Source organism: Centrocercus urophasianus, unplaced genomic scaffold (genome assembly GCF_019232065.1).
Source record: "Centrocercus urophasianus isolate 14NV4802_14NV808 unplaced genomic scaffold, USGS_Curo_1.0 seq_22, whole genome shotgun sequence".
Classification (NCBI taxonomy): Eukaryota; Metazoa; Chordata; class Aves; order Galliformes; family Phasianidae; genus Centrocercus; species Centrocercus urophasianus.
In genome coordinates this window covers 2,836,059-2,862,029 of record NW_024884778.1, presented here as the reverse complement: position 1 = coordinate 2,862,029, position 25,971 = coordinate 2,836,059, and the positions used below count along the sequence as shown (strand labels likewise).

At 43.0% G+C, this 25,971-nt stretch overlaps 1 protein-coding gene across 1 annotated transcript in view; it reads right to left on the bottom strand.

The window, feature by feature from the left end:
• Positions 1 to 25,171, bottom strand: part of CNTN3 (contactin 3) — a 111,447-nt gene extending 86,276 nt beyond the window's left edge. The window contains exon 1 of the mRNA XM_042823521.1: positions 25,103 to 25,171. The gene's annotated coding sequence lies outside the window, so the exon portion shown is untranslated. The remainder of the gene's footprint in view (positions 1 to 25,102) is intronic.
• Between the last annotated feature and the right edge of the window lie 800 nt (positions 25,172 to 25,971).

Here is a 25,971-nt window from a genome sequence, read left to right as displayed (position 1 = left end):
AACCTTACTTAAGCCAGGACGAAATTAAAATACTTGGTTAGATTCAATAATTATGGCTTCTGCGTGAATCACAGCAGTCTGATATCCCAGTTTTTACACGTAAAATATTTCTACAATAATATGCCATTAAAGCAGTTTCTTTCATCTCATGCCGTACTGTGAATTCCAAGAGAAGCTGATTTTAACAAATGGAGAGTCTTCAGAAGCAGAGATGCATGATTTTTCTGTAAATGAACTGTGAACATCAGTATGCTTGTAAGCTAAACTACATTTATCATTCACTGACCTGCTCTGGATTGGATTAGACTGGATTGCTCCTTATGTAGTCAAGCAGTACAAAAGGCTGAAAATGATTGTTCTGACCTCAGCACGAGCGAGAGGGACACTGGCCATGCCTTACATTAAGTCAGGCTGTGGAAAAATAGTTGATTTTCCCCACCAATTTTTTCCAAATACAGGTCTATAGCTACAAATAGCTGTAATTTATTATATTTTAAATTTCATAAAAGACCTAAGTATGCTAAGCAACAGCACTGCTTGGAACCGTCGAGTTGTACTGAACTGAAATACGCTCCCCAAACTGCAAACATGGCACGGACATTAGAGCAGAGCAAGAGGAAAAAAAAACATCAGTCAGTACACTGAAGACAGGAATAGTTGCTTTTTAAATAAAAACTATGCATTTCCCCTCAGGGAGATCCTCACACCTGCGCTCAGCCCATCACAACCGGCAGCAGTTTGCAGTGCAACCGCCTCATGGAGGAGCCTCCATTTTGTTCTTACTCTGCACCCCACAAATGCCCAATCAAGGAGCACTCCTCAGCCAAGCCTGCTCCTTCTCTTTCCCTTCTCTTCTCTTGCTCAGAATTCCATTCGGACTTGTTTCCTTGGGGCTCTCCATGTTGGTAGCTCCACCACTCGTCTTTTAAATGCTTTGTGCACCACACGAAGGCAAACGCTGCAAACAGAGCGTTTCCTACAAAATATTAAAATATATGCATGCTGTCTTCAAACACCATCCACTCTCACCAGATAAGTTTCTCCAGAGAGCACAAACAGGTTTCAGATGGGACGTGGGTCAGCACTGAGCACTTGAGCAGCAACAACCGCTGCGTCACTCAGCTGGAAACGCAGCAGCCCTGCCAGCTAATTATTCCTTACATTGATCCATTTATTTATTCTTTGAGAGACCATTACTTAAAAGTGAAAGCTAGGAACAAAAAAACACATCAGTTATGCAAGATGAAAGCTCTCACTGATTTTGAAGAATAATTACTTTAATACATTAAAAAGTGCTTCTTCAAGAGAGTAAAATCAACAACTGTTCCAAATGAAGCCACTGTTACAAGCATCACGAGCTCAGTTTTAATCAACCAGCCATCCCCATTACTCCAAACCAGCACCTCTCTTTCTTCATGCAACCAAGCAGAACTTGGCAGAACTTCTGAACTTCTGCCCCTCCGCTCAGCCTGTATCAGGACCTCTTCTCTTTCTATGATGCAACACACTGAAATTCCACAGATAGCAAATTTTAATCGACTTGGGGATGGGCTGGCGGTTGAACTAGATGATCCCAGAGGTCCTTCTGACTGTTAATGATTCTATGACTGCAATCAAATACTTTTTCTCCTTCTACTCGTTACCCAAACTCTGTCAGAACACGTGCTGCAAAGGCCATCCAACACCACCACCAGCTTGGGGCTGATTTTCATTTGTCAATGGACACGAGAGAGACATGGCTGCCTGAGCACCAAATCAGTACCTTTAAACAGGGATGTATCTCACTCCATGCAGTCCTGCAGCCTCTCTCTGATCCTTTCCCAAGTTAAGGCACATGACAAAGCATCGCCAATGATTCATTAAATTCCTCCTCCAATGCATTCTCCTACACCACATGCTATGAAATCTGGATACTCAATTCTGCATCAAGAAGTGGGGCTGTGACTCTGAACAGCTTCATTAAATCAAAGGTGAAGACGTTAGCATTAGAGAAGGCTGCAGCTCTATCAAGTTCATGCTTCTGCATTTTAATTGTTTTTAATTGGCAAAATCAGTGACAGATCTGTCCCTGTTTTGGCTGCAAGAGGCTGCCTCTGACAGAAATTTAAGTAGTAGGTCTTCAAACAAGAGCTGGAAAAAGACTTCCTGCCACTGCAGGTGCTTCATTAAGGACAGCAGCAAAAGCACAACCATTCACATCATGAGCACTAAAGTGAGTCTTCTGCCCCTTCATTTCCAGGGGTTGAGCATGCCATGGAAACCACCCTGAAGAACAAGAATACGTTTCTAAACTTCTTTAAACAAAAGTTGCTTTCAGAGTACCTTGACATTTAATCCATTTCGGCATCATCCATGTACAACGTGACTTTAAGCAATGCATTCATCACAACAGGCTCTTGAAGAAGTCATCCTGTACAGACACCTGTAATTTTAGTAGCACTCAGTTTGAACACATGCATGTTTGCATCTTATCCGACTGTAATATCGTGCTGATTTCTAAATATGAATCAAAAGATAACATATTTGTTATCAGAACATGACAGACCCAGATGCCAAAGTAAGCACCAAGGTTAAAAATTAAAATAGACCAAAAAAACAACCTCAACAGATGAACAGACAGCCCACTTATCCCAATTTCCATTAAATCTCATAATTAATTCATCCGAAGTCTTTCCCATACCCAAGAAGCACACTCAGTGCAGTCATTCCTCAGCTCTGATGATTCCTCCCCTCTCTCAGTAGGCTTTCTGGCTCCTCACCGATAACAGCAACACACCGCATTTCTCATTGGTTCAGAATAGTGGAAAACCATGTTTGTGGATGGCACCCAATGCGTAATAACCAATTACACAGATACAAAACTATGGGCTTATGGCACTTGGAGAGTCAGTTTCTACCACAAAGAAAAAACAAAAAACAAACACCTAAAAATTCAAACCAAAGTGCGGGAGCTTCCCATGACAGCACTGCCACTAGAACATATGAAGCACAGCGAGTTTTGCTCCAAGAAAACAAACGTTCCACTTGCACAAATGCCTTGCAGTGTTATGTTTGGAGGACAAGCCCTTGCAGAAGCATTACAGGAGGCAGTCACAACGTTCGTAGGTGCTGCTCACGCCTACAAGACTTGCTCTCCACCAACACCGAGGTGCTTTGCGGGCCCACAGCACCCAGGTGTGGATGTGATGCCTTGGGACCGCACGGCCACCGCCGTTGCGGGTACAGAGCTGAGACACGGCGACCGTCCCAGCTCAGCGCCCCAGCAGCACGCAGCGGCACGGCGCAGCTCCAGCCCAGCGCTCAGCTCAAGGAGCGCCCGTCCCCAGGCACAGACGGCGGTGCCATCCTGCAGCCCTCAGCACCCAGCGCAGCGCTGCACCGCTGCTTGCTGCAACGCCCTCGGCTCAGCCCAGCTTGCTCGCAGCATAAGGCAGCACTAGAACAGAGAACGCAGAAAAGCAGAAACCCTACGGAGCCCGCAGGTGACTGATGAGCAGGGGAGCTGTACGGGGCTCGCAGCACAACGCACCTTCAAGCCGCAGTCCTGACATCAGATCAGCAGCGCTCTGCTAAGAACCACACGCGTTTACTCGCACCATTTTCCCTTAAATCCTTTCACAAACGCCACAGTTTAATTCTGAAAGTCTCGTGCCAACTTACCAGAAATAACCCCGCAGAGGGCTTAGACGCTTACAGCCAGCCCAGCATTTCCACTCCTCGTTTCAATATTTTGTTCACAACTTCCCACAGGTTTAAAGCAGCAACGAGTGCTTCTCTGGCCAAACCTAGCATGCAGTTCCAGCGAGTTCAAATTCCTCGCGCAAAAAGCATCAGTCAATAGTTTAAAGAGTTTGCTGCTCCCAGCCCCGTGATATTTTATCTCGTATCAAACAAACACCCTAAGATCGGTACGACACGCACACATCAGCAGCAATGCCATTAACACAGCAATCTTGATCAAGCAGCCCGCACCCGAGGCTGGCGCTGCCACGTTTCCCATTCGAAACAGGCTGTCGGCTCTCGAATTTGGGTTAATCAGAGCAGCAACAAGGTCACCCAGCGCCGCTTAGCACCCCGAACGCCACGAGCCGCCCGAGGAGCAGCGGGGCGGCGCGGCGGGGAGCGGCACGGGGCGGCGGCGCGGAGCCGCGTGCTGCTGCTGCTGCTGCTGCAGGGACGGGCGCGGAGCAAACCCGTGCAGCCCCTCCTGCGCCCGCTGGAAAAGTTCTGGGCAGAATTCAGCGGAACGGAGCGGCCCTCCGCGATGCGAAAGCAAAGCGGGGCTACCGGCTCGCACACCGACGCCAAATAGGAGGAGAAGCAGCGCGCGCTCTCGCTGAATTTCAGACGGTTACCTGCAAAAGCAAAGCCGGACAGCGCAGCCCTAAGGCAGAACCGCTCCGAACTTCGGGCGGCGCTCAGCAACAGCCGCACGCAGCGCCCCGAGGGCATCTCCGAAATAAAACGTGCGAGAACGCAGCGAGCCGCGCGGGAGGGGACGTACCGTGCTGGGAAGGGCGACCGCAGCCGGCGGGCAGCAAGAGATCCCGGGCACGCACCCAGCGCCCGCACCGCCGCTTCTCCTTTCCTCGTCCGTAAAAGCAGCGAAAAAACCCGGAGCCGAGAGAGGAGCCGCCGCCGACAGCCGCACGACCGCGGCCGGGTCCCCACCGCCGGGCCGAGCGAACGAGGCGCCCCGCGGCCGCCGGACAGACTCTCTCGGACCGAGCCGCCCCGCCCGCAGTCCGAACGCGAAGCCGCGCACCCGCCGAGCGGCCCCGCCGTAATCCTGCGGCTCCCGCAGCGCCCGACGCTTCTTCTGGAGCGGGGAGCGCCGAGCTCCAGGCACGGGGCGGGATCGGCGCGAGCTGCCCGCCCACACGCGCTGCCGCCGCCGTGCCCGGGGCCGCCAGGCGGGCAGAGCCCGGGGGAGCGGCGCTGAGGGAGGGGCGGCGCGTGCGGAGCTTCGGCAAAAACTTGGTGCGATGACTGGGCTCCTTAGCTCGGACTCAAAGGTTCGCGTCGGCCTCCGTGCATGAGACGGGGAGACGTTTCATTGAGCCTCGCGCCAGGTGATCGCGCTGTTAGAGCTGCGCAGCTGCAGCGAAGCTGAGCAGAACTCTTGTAAGCCCCTTACGACAGCCAGCAGTGCGTTTCCCAAAGCCGCGTTACCTTCCAGGATCCTCGCCGCGCAGGGCGATGCACGGTGCAGTGAAGCACACGCTGCCCCTCTTCCCCCTCAGCTCTATTTTGCGGAAGGTGCCAACTGCTGGCACGGCTTCTGGGATCCCGTGCACTGCGAGGACCCGAGGAGACCGTCGTTACCTTTCCGTGAATGTCTGCGTCTGTAATTAAGGGCTGTCTGACACTGAAATGCAATCGCTTCTGTAATGAAATGTGGCACCGCTCTGAGAAAAGGATGTCAAAAAAAATAAATTATCTCTGAAAAACTACGAGACGTTTTTAATTGGCAGAGCGCAATCGCATAGGACTCATAGAGGTGATGGAGTAACTGTGATATAACGAGCTCCCACTCATGAGCTGAGCACTGAGACGCAGACTAACATGGTTCAGCTCAGCTATGGCACAGAGCAGGCGCTCAGTCTGTTGCTACCAGTCAGGCGAGGGCCTAAAGCATGGAATCCTATGTCTTAAAATCCACCCTTGGGCTTTTGCCTAGAATTGCCTTTTTTAAGCATTCTTACAGGACAAGGGCCAAGCTCTAGTTTTACAGCAGACCCCAGCACAGGTGGCACAACAGCAGCTATGAATGCCTCTGCAGCGCGTGGGTCCACAAGGAGCAAAGCCCAAAGTGCCGTGGGCAGCTCTGCACACCTGGCGTGCTCACATTCATTACACCTGGTTCTTCTGGGCATGCGAGAGCTGGCAGGGTCACAGCCCTACAGCGTGGCTCTCAACTTGTTAGCATCAGCTGTGCCAGATCAGCACGGGGTTTTTATGCCACTATTTTATGCTTGACCAACCATAGGAGAGAAAATGTTGAGAATGCATTTTGCAGTTTGCCTTCCCCAGTGCCCAGCGCCCTTGTCTGCCTCCCACCCAGTCCCACCTTTTGACTGCCACTGCCAACTAATACATTTTTCAGTTTCAGTAATTATTTAAATGAGGGACTTCAATTCCCTATCACAGCTAGCAAGTTGCTCCATAGAAAAGATGCAGGTTTTCTGAAGTTTGCCAGGCAAGCACTTTATGAGATTGTGAGGTCAGAGACCTGACCAACCTTTGGGAAGAGGAGTTAAGAAAATAGAGCACTCTTCCCCTCTCTTATTTTGTAATACTTAGAAGTAGTCACTTGGCAAGTATTTTTTCCTGTATTATTCACTTCAGGAAACACTGCAAACTTGCTATATTACCATACACTTGTGAAGATAATCAATTTGCAGACAGAAGACTCTGGGGCTAAATGGCACATTTTCCACACACTACCTGACACCACGATGCCCTTCTGCCATCCAGATCTCCAGAATGCTTCTCTAATACACACGCTCAATAATAATTTAATTAAACGTCTCGTGTTGCTTCCAGCCTAATGATTTTTTTCATTCCCACCTGTCATTCAAACATCACTGACAGCACATCACAGGAATTACATGAGAAGGACAGCAATGCTTCTGCTGTAGCGTTGTCTAATTAATGCTTCTTAAGGATTAACATGAAAAAAAAGAAAACTAATTTATGAGCGTGGCATGGGTATAAGCAGATAAATGAATATGATATTTAAGTAAATCAGCTAAAAAACTTGCCAGTTAATAATTAATAATCTGGTTGGGAGACTCAAATTAACCACCTCCATCCTGATATCAGCTGGCACAAATGACAGCTATCAGAGCACCTGCTCTGCTGATTGCAGCCCTGACACAGCTCTGCCAACTGCCATAGTTGCTATGTCTGCTTTCAAGTCATGCTTTCCACCTGCGTTTTCAACCCATGCATTGCCTATAGAACTGCTTTCTGCTGTTGCCTGCTACGTGCTGTGACAGCCCTTGTTTTTTCCAGGTTTTTAGATGGAATTTAGCCACCAGTAACAAGTAGGCTCAGATCCACCACAATTTCCTCCAGGGAACAAATCAATCATAGCTTGTCTCCTAGACACCTTCAATTGCAAAATCTCTCCTGTCCAAGGCAAAAAATACCAACTAAGTCACCTCAAGCTTAAACCGAATTGCTCTGCAAAAGGCTTGTAGGGTCACATGGATACGTAGCCAGCAGGCTGTTGCTCTGCCATCACCACTGGACAGGAATCACCACTGAGCTGTTTCTTTGGAAGCAGACTGATCAGTTCCTTGAATCTGAATTGGCCACCAGGCAATAGAATTTTAAAAATTAGACAAGCAGTTGTAAACATAGTTTTCCATCTTTCTGGGTATAAGGGTTTTTATAGACTCCATTTTCCAATCACACTTTCAGGCACAGTAATGTCAATGACCAAAATACACAGACAAAATATATGATGCTTTGGATGCAGTTGAAGGTATATAACAACCTACTTTCTCCAGTACTATTCACAAAACCTCACATTTAAAAATGTCTAACACATAGCCAATCATTCTCATTTTTAATAAGTGTTTCTCTTTCTGAGCCAACGTTGATGCCACTTCCCCAAGGTCTTGCTCTGCAGGGACAATAATACGTTTTGCATTTCTTCAAGGCCAACATCAGATGCAGTAGCTAGGAGGCATTTTGGATCTGTATGTCACAAGATAATCCACAGTCTCCTTGAGCCCAGCACTCCCTGCTGTGGCTGTGCCAGGCCATCAGCTGCATGCCCTCCCATCCTTGCTCCACAGTCACTGACAGCAGTGCTGGTCATACTCCCCACACCAATGGCCATCTGCATTTTACCACTGTTCCGTATAACTCTGCTCCCCACAGGTCTAGGAGGAGTATTTTTAGTAGCAACAGTCTAGCCCAATTTCAGTGGAGTCAATGGTAACACTTACTTTGGCATCAAATGCAATTGATTGAATCACCAGTATCTTAAAAATTTCATTTCCTTGTCTCCATGAGCTCCTGTTGGTGCTAATAAACAGAGAGTGCAAATGGTGTTTGGAGCAGCAGGGGGAAGGACGGGGAGGGGGAGGCTAATGAGAGGCCCTGTCTGTATTAAGGAAATTAATTATGTGACTGGATTAAATGGCAGCACTGAAAACCTCGCTTTGCCCTGACACCAGCTGTATGCATTAAAGGTTTATGCTGGTGATAACCACAGCGGTGTTGCTGTATGGATGCAAATTTCCTTAATGCAGCCCGAACCCAGATCAGACCACAGTGACTAATATAAAACTGATAAAAGAAAGTGAGTTATGTGTTGTCATACCAGAGGGCACGATACAGAAAGAAAATGATAACAGGAAGGTTAAGTGCCCAGTGAGTGCAAACTGATATACAATATCTTGAAATCACAGAGAGAGAAAATTAAAATGGTGAAATGATTTTACATACTGGTAGATGGAGGCATAAAAGTAATCTGTGAATTATGGGAAAGAGGACAGGGTGAGAGCACGGTATTTGCAGACATACAGGCATTTTCCTGGTACAAATGAATGACTGAAATGCCAATAAACAGGTAATTTAGTTTTGTTTTTGTTGCAGATTTGTGTCATTGAAATATTTGTTTATTAATAGAAGCTCATTTTAATAACATTACAAAATCTGAACATCTGCAACTACTAGGCATTAAAGTAGAATTACTTCCCTATATATCAAGTTATTCTCACAGTACTTCCGCCTGATTTTGTGATCTGTATTAAAATGCGAAGGATCTGTTCTTATCATTATATATTAACTGGCAACCTTGAGTTGGAATGCTAAGCAGAAGCAAACCTGATGCCTGGAGGCCTGACTAGCAACTCAGTGGAAGGCAAAGACGTTTTAAGGCTGTCCTGAAAGCTAAGTGACAGACTGGTAGCTTTCCTAATCAAATAGAATTAAATGCAAAGTTATATTCCCACAACCCTGCCATTCTTTGTTCAAACAAAGTGCCTCACACACTGTTCAGCAGTTTGCTAAATATAGAATGCTTTCTAAATCTGATGCTTTAATATTACCAAGAGTGCAGTGGAGAAGTGGGGTATTTGTTCACAACAACCCAAGGAGCTCTCCTGGCATGAGGACTCTAACAGAATGGGAAACCACTCCAATCTCATGCTGGGAGTTGAACACCCAGTGCTTAAATGCATCCAAAGCACCACTCTGAGTTTACTGTTAAGAGCTGGAAGACAGAAACCAAAGCACAGACAGCCATTGCCAGTAAAGATGTGGTTAGTAAAGTTTAGAACAGTGAAGAAATACTCCTTAAAAGCATTCTGAAATGTGATCATGCTGGAGGAGTGGAGGAAACAGTCAGCTACTCCTCCTTCCCTTCTTAGTGTGAATGATTTTTCATTATGCTCAACAGAAGTTACAAGAATACATATTTTCATTTCTGTAACACAGGGTATTTATTTCCAAATGCAGTGCTGAGTTTTAGTCACCTCCAGAGCTTTCACTTCTAGCTGGGAAATTCAAGGCAGTCATCACAACACCCAAACCCAGGAATTATCTTCATCATATCACCCATCAGCTGCTTATGTGGCATCCTCTGTGCAAGCACGGAGCTGTGCTCCAGCACTGTAGTTCTGTATGTAGGTCTTGAAAATCACCTGACTCTTCTAATTTTAACATGATTAAGTAGGTTTGGGTTTTAGCATCATGCAATCTCATTCATGAGTTTACTCAGGTATTCCAAGCATGCCTGAAGAAAAGTAAGAGTAAGTGCACTTAATGTTAAACTTTGTCAGCAGGATCAAGAGCAGGCAAAGAAAACCATGAACGTAAATGATGCCAACCTATGAAAAAAAAAAAACAAAGCAAAAGGAAAAACAGCATACCTGAACAGTAAGCTAGATGGAAAGTGACTCAAGAACTTGAGTTCAGTGAAATATTTCAGCCAGTATTTACCTCTGTCTCTGTGAAAACGTATGCTTTCGTTCCTGTCTTGCTTAAGAATGCTTTCCTAAATCAAGCACTAATAATTTTGAGATCTATAAATACCCTGATGGGAAGACTCTGCATCTGTAATGAATACAAATGGCTCCATGCAAGTGCACTTTGAACAGAAACAATAAGGAAAGCAGTATTATAAATGACCTCCAACCAAAATGTCATTGGATCTCAACATGAGGGCAGTTGCAGACTTTTACATACTGAAACCAATTGTAAAAGAGCCTCAGAAAACTCTAAAATAAAAAGGAAGATCCTGAGGACATTCATGTGCTCATCTTGTTGTCCAGCACAAATGAGTTGCAGAACTTGTATTGGAAATAAAGAATGCATTGCCATCTAACTCCAAATACAGAATCAGAGATTTTAATTAACATTTGTGCATACCTGTTCTAAAATTATCTACGTTTTTCATATATGTAATGCATGCAGCTGCAGCGTCCAACAAATACAGTTTCTAATTCAGATTATATTTAATCACCCAAAGCATTCAGCTGTGTTTGCACTGTGTCCCTGCGCTGATAAAACACATTCCAGGAGGGTAGAGGTCCCACACAGCTGTTTCTCCTTGTTTTCAATTGGAAAGTCATTGTAGTTCTGCCTTGTAGAGGCACCCATGTGAAGACTGAGAGGGATCTGGAGGTGCTGGAACACGCGCTTATTAAGTAAGTGATTGCTAACTCTAAGTTACTCTGCTGCTCAGTTCAGTTACAGAGTATTGCGAGAGGAACTGCAGGCACGAGGAAAGCTGCTCCTCAGCTGCAGCACTTCAGCAAAAGTCAGCAACAAGACAAATCAGTTTTAAATACTGCACGTAGATATCTTCAAAAATGTATAGACACTGGGCAGAAAGGAGAAGGAAGTCACAGTTGTGTCTGAATGTTGTTAAACTTTGTCCTACTGTTAATTCATTGTTCCTTTATGATTCAAGGAAGCCACTAATCTATCAAATTGGGGATTTTTTAAAGCCTTTCTAGAAATAAGCACTGGCTCAAGCCTATCATGAGATGTGCATACAAGGCACAACTGTTCTTTTTGTCATTTTTAAGCCCATGGTTTTTCCTCCTTTCTCATTTCCATTCCATGAATGTCAGATAGAGCAATACAACCAAAAATTACCCAAGAATTGATTTTCCAGTGCAGATGGGAGGTTTATTTTTTGTTTGTTTGTTTAATATAATTTGCTAAATTTTTATATATAAAATTGGAATACACAAATGCCAAGCCTTCTAATTCTCAGTATCTACAAGCAGCTAATTTGTGTTTGATGATTTTACAGTAAGATTGTACTATAACCAAGGCACTGCCGTCTCTTTATCCTTCTTTCCCTTCATTGCATTGCCCCGAGCATTGCTTTCTGCCAGCGAACTACAGTAAGACCCACTCTTGCAAGTCTGGAACACAACATTCTTTAAAACTTTAACCTTTTTTTTGCTGTTAGCAGTTCCTGATAACGGAGAAAAACTCCCCTAAATGTTCGTTAATGGAAATAGATTTATATTTCTTTATTTATATATTTTTTAATTGCTTTCAGCACAACACACCGCGTGCGGAGCGCATGTGATTTGAGCACTTGTGCCCTCTACTGGCAAAATAGAAATAATGAAAAATGAGAAATCCCTTCTTCGCAGGGGGTATCAGAACAGAGCACCATAAACCCATTTCCTTTCATTGCTTTGGCTCTGTTTACATTTGAAGACTACGTTATTCTCACTATGAAACATCAGCAGATTAATTTCTCACAGAATTTTAAGTTTAAAAAAAAAAAAAAAAAGACCACTTACACTGGTAAGGCAATACAAAGTGGTTTCGCCATAGATGAAGATGATGGCACAGATGGTATGTCAGTAAAGATAAGGATAAGCAATTTAATGAGATTTTTAAGGAGGTCTGCAATGAGCCAGAGAGCAGGAGAACAAAACTGTATGACAAAGTCCTTTACAAAGTTGATAGAAACTTTGGAGCATTCAACCATTTGAAAGAAAGCCTGTAGGAGTTCATGCACAGTGTGCAATAGAACACAGAATTTTGTACAGTGCAGGAGATTTGGGACCTCGCCCTCTGCTGAATGTTTCTATCCAATCCTTCACCTCCCATGAAAAAGAAAGCTCATAATTTGTCCTATCCCCACTATTCAAGTTACCAACTAACAGTAGAGTTGAATAACGAAGGAACACAAACATACCCTTTGGTAAGGAACTGGCATACTGCAACTTCCCAGCGTGGGCAGGATTAGTCACGGATGCTAATTGAAATACTAATTGACATATTTATACCATCATATAAAATCCATTCAATACAGTGGCAACAACGTTCTTATCTAAAACAGCTGCAACATCCATGCAGAAAACAGCAATGGCCTGGAAGTCTGCTTCACAATTTTCTTTAAGCCTACTGGGAAAACGCATCATTTTGGGTTCCTCGCGTTTCTGCCTTTTGTAGCTACAGACTACAGATTAAATGAATATCAGACTACATCGATCAGAGAGGAGGGAAAATAATTACCTTCCAGAAAACATAATAATCAGTAGATGAAGAGGCCAGCATAATCTTGCCCCTTGTTTTGGCTCCAACATTGTCCCTCTGAAGTAGAAAGGGAGTTTAGTTACCAGCAGAAGCAAAATCGTCAATCACAGAATTAAGTTCTAATGCACCCTGTAACTGGCTTTATTTGTAAATAACTGAATCTGGAAATGAGGTAGGGACAAATAACATGGGGTTTTGGGAATCTTGGTCCACTATTAAGTGCTCTGTTGCCAGAGAAATCTGTGCCACCAAAATGAGCTGTAATCATACACAGAAGCAGAGGCTCTCGTGCTTACAGTGTAGTTCTCTCTGCTGACTTGTCTGCAGAGAATTGTGTTATAATAGAAGTAAATACAACCATGTCAGACATGAGTATTGCATTGAATTGCTATGCATTCCAAATGGATTTAGCTTTATTGCTGTTCTGGACAAAGAAAAAAATCCCGTAGTTTTCCAGGCTAAAGACTATTTAAAATCTACTATAAATCTTTGTTGAATCAGTAAAAAACATTATTTTTTTAAATATATCACATGATGATATCAAAGACAAAGAGCATTTCTATTGCCTTGTAGTTCAAATGTGCTGAAAAGGAAAGATGCAGCAGTATGGGTGGGTAAAGGCACTGGGAATGGCAGAGAAAACAGGAGAACCAGACAGAGACAAACAATCAGAGAAGCAGGTGAAGGGACTTGAAATGCTGGGGGGAGAAGAAAAAGCAACCTTACGTTCTGCATGGAACAAGGAAAATTGAATTGGCATTTAAGAAAAAGAAAAAAGAGAGAGAGAAACAATTAAGATAGTTATAGGAAGCAGACAAAAGGACTGGGACTGTGCACTTAAAAACCCAGCAAGCCTACGTTCAGCACTGGTGGTGAAGAGGTAAGGTGAGGAGGGATGCTTGCTCAAATGCCACAAAGAATTGGGTGCTGCCAGCTCTAATATGGTAATGGGAGAATGGTTGGACTAGATCTTGCAGGTCGTTCCCAACATGATTTTATGTGCCCACAGAGCCCCAGCACAGCCTGGCATCTCCTCGGCACACACATGAATGCCGCAGTGATGAATGCATTAAGCTCAGGAGAAGTTCTTAGACTCTGAGAACCAGGGCCCAGTGCTGCTCAGTGCTTCCTAACACAGCCTGCCCTGACACCAGGGAAGCACAACCTATTGCAGCAGGGGCTTCTGTCACACTGAGAACACCAAGAGACAACGCCAGTTTGTGACCCAAAGGAGGTCAAGAGGTGATGCTGGGACAACATCAGTGTGACCTGCTCTACCCAGGAGCCCCAGGTACTCTAATCTGCAGGAAGCTCTCACAGGCTATTCCTCTCCTCGCTCTTGGAATGAATTGCATGGGACAGCGTGGCTCTAGGAGACTCTAACTTGTTAATTGGTTACAACAATTAGGTGATGTTCCTGGAACTGCAGGCACCTTGATTACATATGGGAGCCAATTAGAGTCTCATACATATTCACACCCCTCACGCTTCCCAGCCCTGCCCAGCTCGCGCCCAGCCCCCTCAGCTGCAAGAATTCCCTTTCCCTTTCACATTTCATTGAAATCACACACCTCCTGTGGCTGTAGTTCACATAATAGCAGTACAGAAAAAGCACATCTGAGAAGGAAGTGCTAAACCAGCCCAGCTAAACTCTCCTCATGCCCTAATACATAGGAAGACAATACTGGATCCTTCCTCTGTAGTCCTCCCTCAGGGGAGCTCAGGAGAACCTGAAGCCTGGCTGGCCACCCCATAACCCCTCCCTGTGACCACCCAGACCCGAGGGATCAGCATGGCACCAGCATCAAGCAGATTGCTGCACTGACCTCACATCTTAGGTGAGCTTCAGTGCCAGGGGCCCCATAGCAAGAACCAGAAGAAGATGCCATGATACTTTGCAATCTCATTGCATGACTGGTAAACGTGGTCTTAACAACTTAAATTAACTACTCAGCTGTCTGCTGCTTGCTTTATCCTGTTCTGTCTTCTCTTGTTTTGTATATTTTTTTTTCCCTTTCTGTTGCTGCAATTGTGCCTGTTGTGGGAACTCTGCTGTAGAGAAAAACAAACAGATCTGTGTTTGATGTTATGCTTTCTGTTCAGAAGTTTGTTTTCCTTTCTTCTTCCATTGCATCAATATTAACGTGTTGATTCATAAGCAAAATAAATAGAATCTATAAATACCTTTTTTTTTTTAAAAAAAATCACGTAACCTCAAAGATATGGTTCCCACAGCAACTGCACAACGTGCACATACATTAAAAGCAAGGATATTACCACTCAAGGCAGAAATCAAATATGCATGAAGGAGCTGCATGACTGACACCTGGAAGGCTACGGAAGTTTGAAACTCCACAGGCACAAAGCATCTTGGTTCTGTCTGGGTCAGTATGTCAAGAAGAAAAGATCTGTCCCCATGGGCATGACAGAACATGAACTTGTCATGTGCAGAAGGACTTACATGAGAAGAAGGTGATGGTACCTTCACTTATTGCATCACACTGGCCTCAAAGATGCTCTGGATGTAATAATTACCATTAATTAACTGAAATTTACAACCAGAAGGTGTCATAACAACCAAAGCATTATGAAAGAAAATCATTGTTCACAGTCCTCACTGTTCACAAATTAGGTGAATGAGTTTCTCGCAGTTTGAACAGGAATGAAAAGTCGTCTGTACATTGTTGGAGATATTCAAGTCATCTCCCTGCTCTATCTTTTACAGTCCATGGAATGATTTGATCAAATAAAAAAGTGCTCAGCAACCTGGTTTCTGGAGCTCCACCAACTACTGGCTAATCAACATTTCTTTTTCTAGGTCATGAATTCGGTATCTCAGCACTTAGCCATCCCCAGCACTGTCAGCTGGGATCTAAATTCGCACCATTGGCTGCTCTCTCCTAAATGATTCTTCTCTGCCCCTTGCAATTTTAAGTTCAAGACTTCAAAGAGTGTGCAGTGCAGTCATTGTACTCTGAGCCTGGAGTTCTGGCATGTCTCTTAGCAAGTCTAATATTGCTCAGTAGGAACGCGTGCCTCCTGCTGGCTAATGAAGAATAGCCCAGTTCTCAATGAGGAGCACTGAGAAAAGAATAGAGAATTCAGACTTAAAAATTAAATAATAAAGATTATTTTCTTTTCCAGGGTCTGTTATCACAAGTAGTAGAAACTGCAGGCATCATACTTCAGTGATGAAAGGAGAAGCAACATGCCATCAAGTAAATACCTTGGCACTATTTGTCTTTTTTAATCTAGTAATTAAAAGGAACTTGAGGATTCCAAATTTTCAGAAAGAGAACTATTAGCATGTTTAACTATAAGCAGCTGGATAGTTTATTGACAGAAATTGTTAAGTGGTAAACTGTCAAGATGGGAATTTTAGCATCAATTCAGTCCAGGTAGCTTCATACTCATCCCTGAAGGAGCACCAGGCTGCTTAAAGGGATTTCTTCGTGACTTCACTGAAAGTTTGGGAAGTGAAAGTTAAGATATCAGACATACGCAGAATTTCAGCCAAACTCATCTTTTCACTACTTGACCGAAGTCTGGATTTGCTGTTCACCAAATAAACACCTCTGAATCTGCACTTTTTTTTTTTTTAATAAAAAGCAGTCCCTATTAAACACATACAAACATTTTCCCCCTCAAGGACAGGAACATAAAAGAAAAATGTGAGTAATTCAGCATCCCTATACATCGTCACGGTTGATTTTTCAAATTATTAACGTTTAAGCACAACGTGTGCATTCAAAGGCCATCTCAACTATAATATTCCTATTCCTGCAGTATTTCTCCAACAGCCATTCTAGACAGAACGTATGATCCAAAGGACAGAGCTGTCTGAATTGCCACCTTACACTAGCACGTAACAATGGGCTTTGCAGTATCAACCACCTGCTTTGTATGTAGCATCAACATGTGAGGCTTTTTGAAAATACGACTATAGCCCATTTTCACAGATCATATATCAGATTGGCTTTGTTAGTATTGGATTTGATAGCACAGATTTACCTTAACAACAGTATCAAACTTAGAAAGTAAACATGTCAAAGCATCACCATTTCTATGCAGCAAGTTCAGCTCCACTGTGAAATGTGCCTTTTTTTCCTCCCTCCCAATAGCAGCAGGTATTGCCAGCCTGATAATTTCTCAAAAACGCTCCAGGAAAACTTACAGGTATTAATTTCTGTTTAAGCCTCTCCAAACTTTGGCAGAAAGACAAGTTTCATTTCTCTTTAACAAGTCCCTTAGTTATGCAGATGTTGCAGCCAGATTGGCAATAAATTTTGCTGTAACAGGTAGATCAACTAAGGGAGAGATGTTGGTATTTAATATTCTGAGCCTGTGTCACCTTTTGAACCTCAATTTATAGGTGATACATTTTATAGTTAGCCTACTACAGAAATCTGCAAAGCCTATTAGATTACTATGTTCTCTCCTAATTAAAGTCTGACTGTTGTTCAAAGTATCTTCAAAAGTATCAAATTAATCACCGTGTAAGGCAAAAGTGCCCATCTTATGTCCCATTTCCAAATTAAGGTATACATTTTGATTACACCTCTCTGATTTCCATTCATCTATTTTTGTCTCTCCTTTATTGCCCTGATTAAAAGCCAACTGAAACAAGTGGAAAATGAAAACTCACTGACTGAAGTGGCTTTGAAGCAGTTTTCAGATCGTTACTTCACATCAGTTCCTTATTACGTTTGTTTTTACCCCTCTCTAATCTCCATTTTGCCTCTTCGCTGGTATTTTTACTTAAACACCACGAATCTGTCTTTGCACTTTCATAACCTGGAGCATCTGTGCTAGTAATAGTCCATGCACTGCAACAGCTCATCTTCACTTCAGAGGAAGACCTCCTGACTTCTCAAAGTAAGTTTGATATTAATGTGAAATGGAGCATGGCCTTTACCCTGGGCACCGTGCTCGGGTACATGTCTCTCTAAAGTCAGTTTCAGCAGCGTTAGGAGTGATGGACAGGAGCTGCTTGTTTTCCTCTTCCCACTTTCAGCAGCTAATCTGGGTCAGTGCTTTTGTGTTCTGTTTCTCTGACTGCTGTGGGGGTTCATGCATAACCTCTGGGAACAGCAGAGGAAACCCCACCTGCCTTTCATTATTCAACACTCAGTACATGAGGCTCCACACTCACAGCAGGCACATTAAGGTGATCTGCAAACCCTGAGAGCCCTGCTCTGGGTATAGCAATCCTGCATCATGTCCTGGATTGCTCCCCTTGGTCCAGGCATAGCTGATGAAGTTGTGGCCGTGGAGCTACCAGTTCTGGCAGTGGCCTTACATGATTCAAAGACAGACTTCGAATTTCAGGTTTCAGATGCTGGAACCAGCAAAAAAATGCAAAGTGAAAAGCTACTGGTATAATTGCATCTCTATACTCATGACAACTAACGCTTTCAAAGAGCGCATCAGAATCTCTACATCTGAAATAACTAGTGGGGATCAGATTGTAAAGACAGATTAGTTTTAATGGCTGTTTCTGCTGCTGCAGCCAGCTTTCCACAATCTAGGGAATTTTGGTTTGCTTTAACACTTCAGTCAGTATAGCAGAAAAATATAATTCTTGCTGTCAACAAAGCAATCCTCTCAAAAGAGAATTCCAGACCCGCCTTTCTGGCAAAGGAAAAAGAATCCCTATGGGATTTCTGGCATATGAAAAGCACAGAACAAGTACCATGCTGGAGGCAGCTCTGTCCAGTTAGACCTTCTGAGAGCTCTCCCCACCTCTGGTACTTTCTCCCCTTGGGGTGAGCATCCCATTCTGCCTAGGCAAAGAGCTTCCTCTTCCATTCCTTACCCCTGCAGCAGTTCATCTGGGTGCTCGAAGCTCCTCTACAAAGGAAGGCTCTGTGGTGCACTGGCCATTTGATGCACGGATTTACCTGTTTGGTGGCATCCCTTCTCACTGCCGCCTTATCCTTCCCACTAGCCCACCTGGCATCCCAGCTGTATGATCTGGGAGCAAAATGGAATGCCAGCCAATGTTGGTGCTGGACATGGCCTGAAAGACAGGTACGTTTAGTGCTCAGGATATTGAGACGGAAAAGTCTTGGGAAGAACGGGGTTAAGAGTGAACTTGGAAGTTTATATTCTGCTACTGCAGAAGTTTCTATTCTGTTACTGGCAAAAACTTGCTCAAAGGGTAAAAAGCACACACCAATAAGTGTGTAAACAAACAAACTCAAAGCCCTTAGAAATTATGAGAAAAAGAGAGCTAAACTCTGCTGCAGTTCCCAGCCAACCAGCGCTGTTTTGAGACTAAGAAAATATCAGCTTCTAGCCTTAAATGCTTGTTTGTTCTTGCAGGGATTTAGGAAGGCTTTCATGCAGATTCTGTATAGGTCCCACTATTCATACTTGCAAATTTTAGAAAGTCCTTTCAGAGAGCCAAGCTTAGAGAAAAATAGCTAAGGGTTTCTCACATGGTGGTAGATAGCTTTCTGTTGCACTGCAGTAAAACGGTTGGCTCTCACTGGAGCTAAATTAATAAACTTTTTTATGATGGCTTGAAGTTACTACTGCTGTATTTGGGAGTAGACAGATAATTGGAGTGGTCAGGACTCTATCTGCAGTGCTGTGAAATTGATGTAATAATTCTTGGCTAGAAATTATTCAAGTTTAGGAGCAAGCACAAGCATATGCATAATGTATTTTCCAGAATTCTACTGAGACCCTGAGGATTTGGAGAGTGACCTGGTAAACTGCTAATCAAAAATCCACGTGACAAAGAAAAAGAAGCCATTAATTAAGTCTACTGACAGCTTCCACAATAAGGTAAGCAACAGTCTATAATAATTAACAAATTTTGCAGGAGTCTGCATGGGCTTGCTTATATGAGTTCTCATAAAGCCATTGAAAAGGCATTATAAACAGAGGCAAAAAGGACATTGTTCTCATACGCCAATTTTATAGTGTTGATTTGTATTTTGATTCCTTTTTCAGGGAACGGTTTTAAAGAGTTATGGCTGTCTGAGGGTCAACAAATTTCAGAAGGAGCTAACCTTTTCCTTTGGCCTGAAAAAATCCCAGAGCCTTGAGCTTTGAAATTCGTGATACCCATACGAAAAAGTATCGTTTGCTGTGATTTATTCTGACAGCTACATTATTGGGTGCATGTTAACCAGGACAAATGGCAGTACAGGAGAGCAGCACAAACAGCCCCAAACTACACTTTAAGAAACTTTTCTCTGCGTGGTGCTGGAAACAGAGAATGAGCAATGGCTTTTCAAAAGGTAAGATTTCATCAGCAAACTTGAATCAATCACTCCTGGTTTTAGTGGTGGTAAATAAGTGGACCATTCCACATACCTGCTGCCAAACCTTTCATCAGGCTGTTCTACCATGCTCCTAAAAGCTTTCTTAGCTGTATAATATATTTGTATGTATAGAGAACAGTAATGAAGTCTCACTAAAGTCTCTTCTTCTTCATTACTTCATCCTAAAAGCCATTGTATAATCTGGCACAATATGATGCATTGCTTTGTATTTCCCTTTGTGAGAAATGTCCCTCTATGTCAAATTCGGTTTGCAGACTTAGAGCTATAAAGCAATTCCTCTCATCCAGAGAAGCAGCAAGAGCGTGAGGTTGCTGGCATATCTCCAGTATCATTGTTAACAATTATGACATGACTGTCAAACCTTATTATCAGCTTTTAGGAATCTCTGTGAGATCCTGTAGGCACAGCTATTTGGCTTTCCTCTAAAACGCTGCTCATGGAAGGCAGAGTAACGAAGGAATGGGCTTTCCCTTCTGGATGAATCACTGAGCGCTACATAAAGCCACAGCAGTCAGGTTTCTGGGGGGTGGGTCCTCAATCCTCACACACCTTTGATTACATTGAGGTCCCAGTGCTTCATCCCCAGCCTCAGACCATCCTTACAACAGGCATTTTAGTAGATGGCACATAGCAATGCTTAGCACTGCACAGAACCGACCACAGTGCTGAGAGAATAAGAAAATACCAATACTTCTGTTAAACAGTGGTTTCAGAGCAGACACATCCGTCATATTTTACATGGTGTTATGGCCAGAGGGAGTTCTGATGGGAGGTTTGAAAGGCTGCAGTGTAGGAGCACTGCCATCACCTGCTGAGCAGAGGTCTGCAAACATCACCAGTAGATGGATGTGATTATCTCATGTGTGTGTAAGCTCTGCTTCTTTGGTTTGTATCAGCACTGCTAATCTGCCATGAGAGATTGTGGAGTTTTGAGATAAGATGTTCAGAATACCATTCTTAGCCTCTGTCTCATACCCTAACGGCCCAAAAAATAATAGCTATTGCACTGCAGCACTGTTTCTTTGAGTCTGGAGCATCCTCCTCCTGCTGGCCTTATCAAAACTCCCACTGTAATTGGCAACTTCTCATTTTGCTGGGAATCTTAGCAGGGGAGGTCATTGATTTCTCACAACCAAATCGATCTTTTTACATGCCTGACTGCCCTAAATCACTACAAGTAGGAAACTATTTTCAAAATTTCTCAAGAGCCCTGAACATATTGATTGAGTCTAACTTTGACTTCAGACATTAAATTCTTTTTCCTTGATAAAACAAAACAACCAAAACACGCAGAGGGTTACAGGTGGTTTTAAGTTCTAGATAGCAATCTGTTCTTCCTTGATTTATTTATGCATCTACCAATGATATTCAGATTAAACCCTAGAAAGCTTTTCCCAAAATTCCCTCATTAACTTTTTCACACGTTCCACTGAAACGTAATTTTATTTGGATTCTCTCCTCTTGTGTTGGCTTAGTTACTCGTCCAAAACAGTTGTAATTCTACTAAATAGCAGTATATTGCCTGTGTACTCACGTTTATAATCATTTCTTAGACCCCACTACTTCCAATTCAATTGCAAGAGGTCTGAAATCTGGGAGTTAGTTAATGGTACTACTGGATTAATCTTTCTGATTAGACCCTCCCTTGCCTTACTAAGAACATCCCCAGAGTTAATGCACTTAGCACAAAGGTTAATGTTTTCCCTCATTTCCCCCAACCTGTTACAGTGAAGATTCATAGATGGCTCATCACATTAAGGACCTCCAGTTTAGAGTGTAAGTCATGCAAGAGCTCAGCGTACAGGAGCTGAGCTGGACTTCCAGAACCAAGATATTTGCAAGCTCAGATCTATGGGTTTTGCAAAACACCTCAACTATACAAAGTTTACTTGGAGTACACAGAACAATTGACAACAGAGCTGAATGATGGCAAATATATAGGGAAATGAAACGTTCACGTTCGCAGTTAAGTAGAGAACCCAACTCTGTTGCACTGTCTTTATCCTCAAAGTTGAAAATTATCCTCCAAATAGTTATCTCTGGAGCCATTTGGAAAAAAAGCACAGTGCCTATTATGAGCATTACAAGGAACAGACAGAAGAAAACCTTCCAGGAAAGGTACAGAGCCTTAAGCAGGTGACATGAGTATTGTTGCACCCACACTTTCCAGTGGAGGTGAGCCAAAACACAAATATCAGCTTTACATGCAATTTTAAAGAAGTAGATATATTTATATGTGCATACACATGGAGATGCATACACACACAGTTTGAAAATGCTGGGGTCATAGTCAAGGGCTTCTTGGAAAAGAAAAAAGGAAAGTTATGAAGAGGAAGATTTGTACAAAATACTTCGAAAGCCTGAGGAAACTCCAAATTATTTTAACTGGTAATACTGGTATTTTTCTGTGGCCCTAAAAGGACTACATGATACGAGGCAAAATATTCCTCACCAGTGATGAAGGATGACAACACAAATATAGCTATAAGTTGAAGACATGAAATCAAGGAATGAAATCAAGGAAGCTCATGTGAAGCATGCTGGATGTACAACACAGCCCTAGCATTTCTCCTGCCAGCAGCTAGACAAACCTACTCCAAGGATGCAATCTGGCACCTCACCAGCAGGTACACGGCCTTGCAGCTCCAGCGAAGGCTCTGACATCTCTTAGCATTGATGTGGCCATGGACCACCACGGTGGCATTATAAACAGCTGTGATATTTGAGTACAGGAACTGTGTCGCCTTTGGATGACAGCTTCCCCATGTTTAGCACTGGGGATGTCAGTCCTCCTTGGCAGCAAGGCTTTCATGACAGTTAATAATCAGATCTCAAAATGCAATAAAGCTGTCTTGTGAATAAAGCTAGGAAGTGGCCAATTGAAATCCAAGGCAGCAATTATAGCTGGAGCAAGCTGTATTTTGTGCTCCTGGATCTGCAACAACAACAACAACAACAACAACAACAAAAAAAAAAAAAAAAAAGGGATTTTGCACAGTGTTTTGCTCCAGCTTTGACAGGCTATGACCACAAAAATAATAAAGCTGCTGGAGATGCAATTGATAGCAACTTTTTCATGAGGGTTATTTTAAACCTCCGTGGAATTCAAACATGGAGCAGAAGTTGAGAGGAAGGAAGAAGCAGAACAAAGATTTAGTTTTCTCTCTTTTTTTTTTTTTTTTTTTTTCATAATCACATTTTGTTATATTGGATTAAGTACCATTTGAATAACACAGCCTCTTCACTGATCTTGTTTTGGTGGGTTGGTTTGTTTGCGCCTTTTGATAGAGCAATAAGGCTATAAGCTTTGGCCAGGAAGAAAGGAAGCCCCAGGGGCTGCAGTATTGCCCAGGGACTCTGAAAATACGGGTTTCAGTCTTCACCCTGATCCCAGGCATATCAATTCAGAGTAACAGGATGGAAATGGATCCTAAGGGTGAACTATCCTTGCCCTTGTTTCTGTAGCCTGAGAAAGTGAAACACCTTCCACTATGCAAGCAATTCTTTTGTGCACTGAATCACACTATTTGTGGGAAGGCTACGTGTTACATCACTTAGTCCTCATATAATGAGCAGCTGTGGAGGACAGCTCATGTTATGGTATTGAACAAAGAGTGAACTGCATCTAAGTCACTTCCATATAGAACCAGATTTTGGAGAACATTCCTCTAGCATGCAAACCTCTGCATATGACTACAGCTATTGTCCAGGCAGAGCCCCAAAGGCTTTACAGAAGAAAGGATATGAGCACACACTGCAATTTACACTGCTTCTATTATGGTTAAGCCTGAAAGGCAGATATTACTGCAAAACCCAAGTCCCCAGCACAAAGCAGCCTTATAAACATCGTGTACAGAATTCCACAGCATTACCAATGGTCTGAAGTCATTCAGATAAGTGTAGAAACAAAGCCCAGAATACACTGAACTTTGTAAAAAAAAAAAACACGTGTATAAATGCACAAGCTAACTTCCTATGAAAGTTAATCTTTTCTATTACTCTTATTACACTTGTAAATGGAGTCCTGGGTTGAATTATGGCCAGGTACAGTGTTTCTTTTACGCTCCAGTAGTCTTTGCTTTGGTATTTCAAGCATTCATTGTAGAAGCTTGTCAACTCTCATTCATCATACACCTGCACACTGGTCCTGCACAAGGATAGCTCGGAACTAGAGCAACCTTACTGTCATCACATTGCAAGTCAGCATTTCTGTTGCTTCTCTATAATAAATTAATTAGTTAAGAGTAAGCAGGAAGCACTTAAGCATGCATCAGAGTCTGTGGCATTACGTATATGCTTAAGAGTAAGCTTCATTTGTGCTACAATCCTGCCATAAAGCATACAAAATTGAGTTTTACCATACACATAACATGGATACTATTTTTAGGATGGATCATCTGCATGAAAATACAACTTTTTTTTTGTTTTTAAAGTAGAGAACTTTTTATTCTTCAGGCACTGTGGAGAAACTTAAAAAAAAAAAAATCCTGCTAGCTGTCAGTAACTAGTAGCAAATCGATGCAATCTACATTACAATACTCCCATCATGACTTTGAAGAGGGGCTGAACTTCTTTGGCTGCCTGTGCATCCAGAATCACTTTAAAAATACAATTTCTGACATTCAAGGTTATCTCTGGCTTTGTTCCAAAGCATTTCATTGTAAACTGAATTCAGATGGAGCAAAAAAAAGTGGCAAGCCAGTGACATAACAATTGACACCTTTGGTTTCTGACACACAAAAAGCACAGCAGCACAAGCCATGTCCTTGCACTGGGCTAAAGCATAGCCAAATTGCCTTTGTAGGAGGACAAAAAGTATTAGAACAGAACTGAAGGCTGGCAGATCCCACATGAGGAATCCTGCATAACTCAGCAGGAAAGTATCCCAGTGCCTCTTCAGTCCTTAAGTGAAAGGGATACTGCTCAGTAGACATCAAAAGACATCAGTAGCATCAGAAGACAGCAGTCATATACTACATATGCATATAGGATAAGGATACATACAGTATCCTCTCCTAACCCTGGAAAAGCTCGTACATGTATCTGCATGTCCTGTGGCTGAGAGCATTCTAGCACAAAGAAACACGTGCAATGTTACATTAAAAATAAAGCTATAATGGAAAACAAAATCTTCCTCCATTTCCCAACAAGTTAGCCAGATAATCTTCCTCCTATTTTCTTCCCTTTAAGACAGCTGTGTAGCCCCATAGCTAGAAGCTCCCGTACAGAACTCTCCAGCATACTTAATGCCCTCATAAACAAGCCAGCTGTACAGTTACCTTCTCATGTAAGTTCGATTCTCATGTTCCTGCTCACATGGCTCTTACCCAGCTCCTGTAACATTCAAGGAACACCCTAGTAAGCCATTTTTCCAGTTTCTGCTTCTTTAACAGCAGCAGAAGACCTATTGAATCATGCAGAGAGGAGTGCCAGGAGCAAAGGCAGTGACAAAGGAACAGTTGGAAAGAACCAAATCTGTACAAGCCATTCTCTGCCCCAGAAATTCCTATTTTAGGAAGCCTCCTTTTGAGAGCTTCGGGTTGCCCATGGCAACACTTTATTTATTCTGTATAAACAGATTATTAGGATAACAAGTGTTTGAAGAAAAGAATATCTCAGCAGCTTGGAGAGACGGCAGAAAAACCATTAGTTGAATTTAAGATTGGTCTCCAAGTTGGAAATTTCAAAGTTCAGGGAAACTGCATCAGCCACACTTCTGCAAACGTAGGTATTTCTCCTGGCAGTTTTTGCATAAGACTTCACATGAGTTAATGCTGTAAGGAAATGTTTTGGTGGATAAGAATGGGAAGACATCCCTACAAAACACAGCCCCTGTGATTTTTCTTACTATCTGTCTTCACTTACACCAGATCCATTTCTGGTAAACAAATGGAACTTGACCTTTCTAGCCCTCTCTTGCTGCTACTGCTTTCACATAGACAATGCAAAAGAACCATTTTGCCTGAACTATTTACATAAATTAAAGTGGATTTACTGAGGCTGAAAACCTTCTATTGTCTCCTTACGGACAAGTATTAAAATGGTAATTCTTCCCCATATTTTTAATCTTCTCAACATGTTTCCCTTACACATACAGTATGAACCAAAGATAGCAGGATTTAGGAGAACATTCGCAAATTTTATTTTG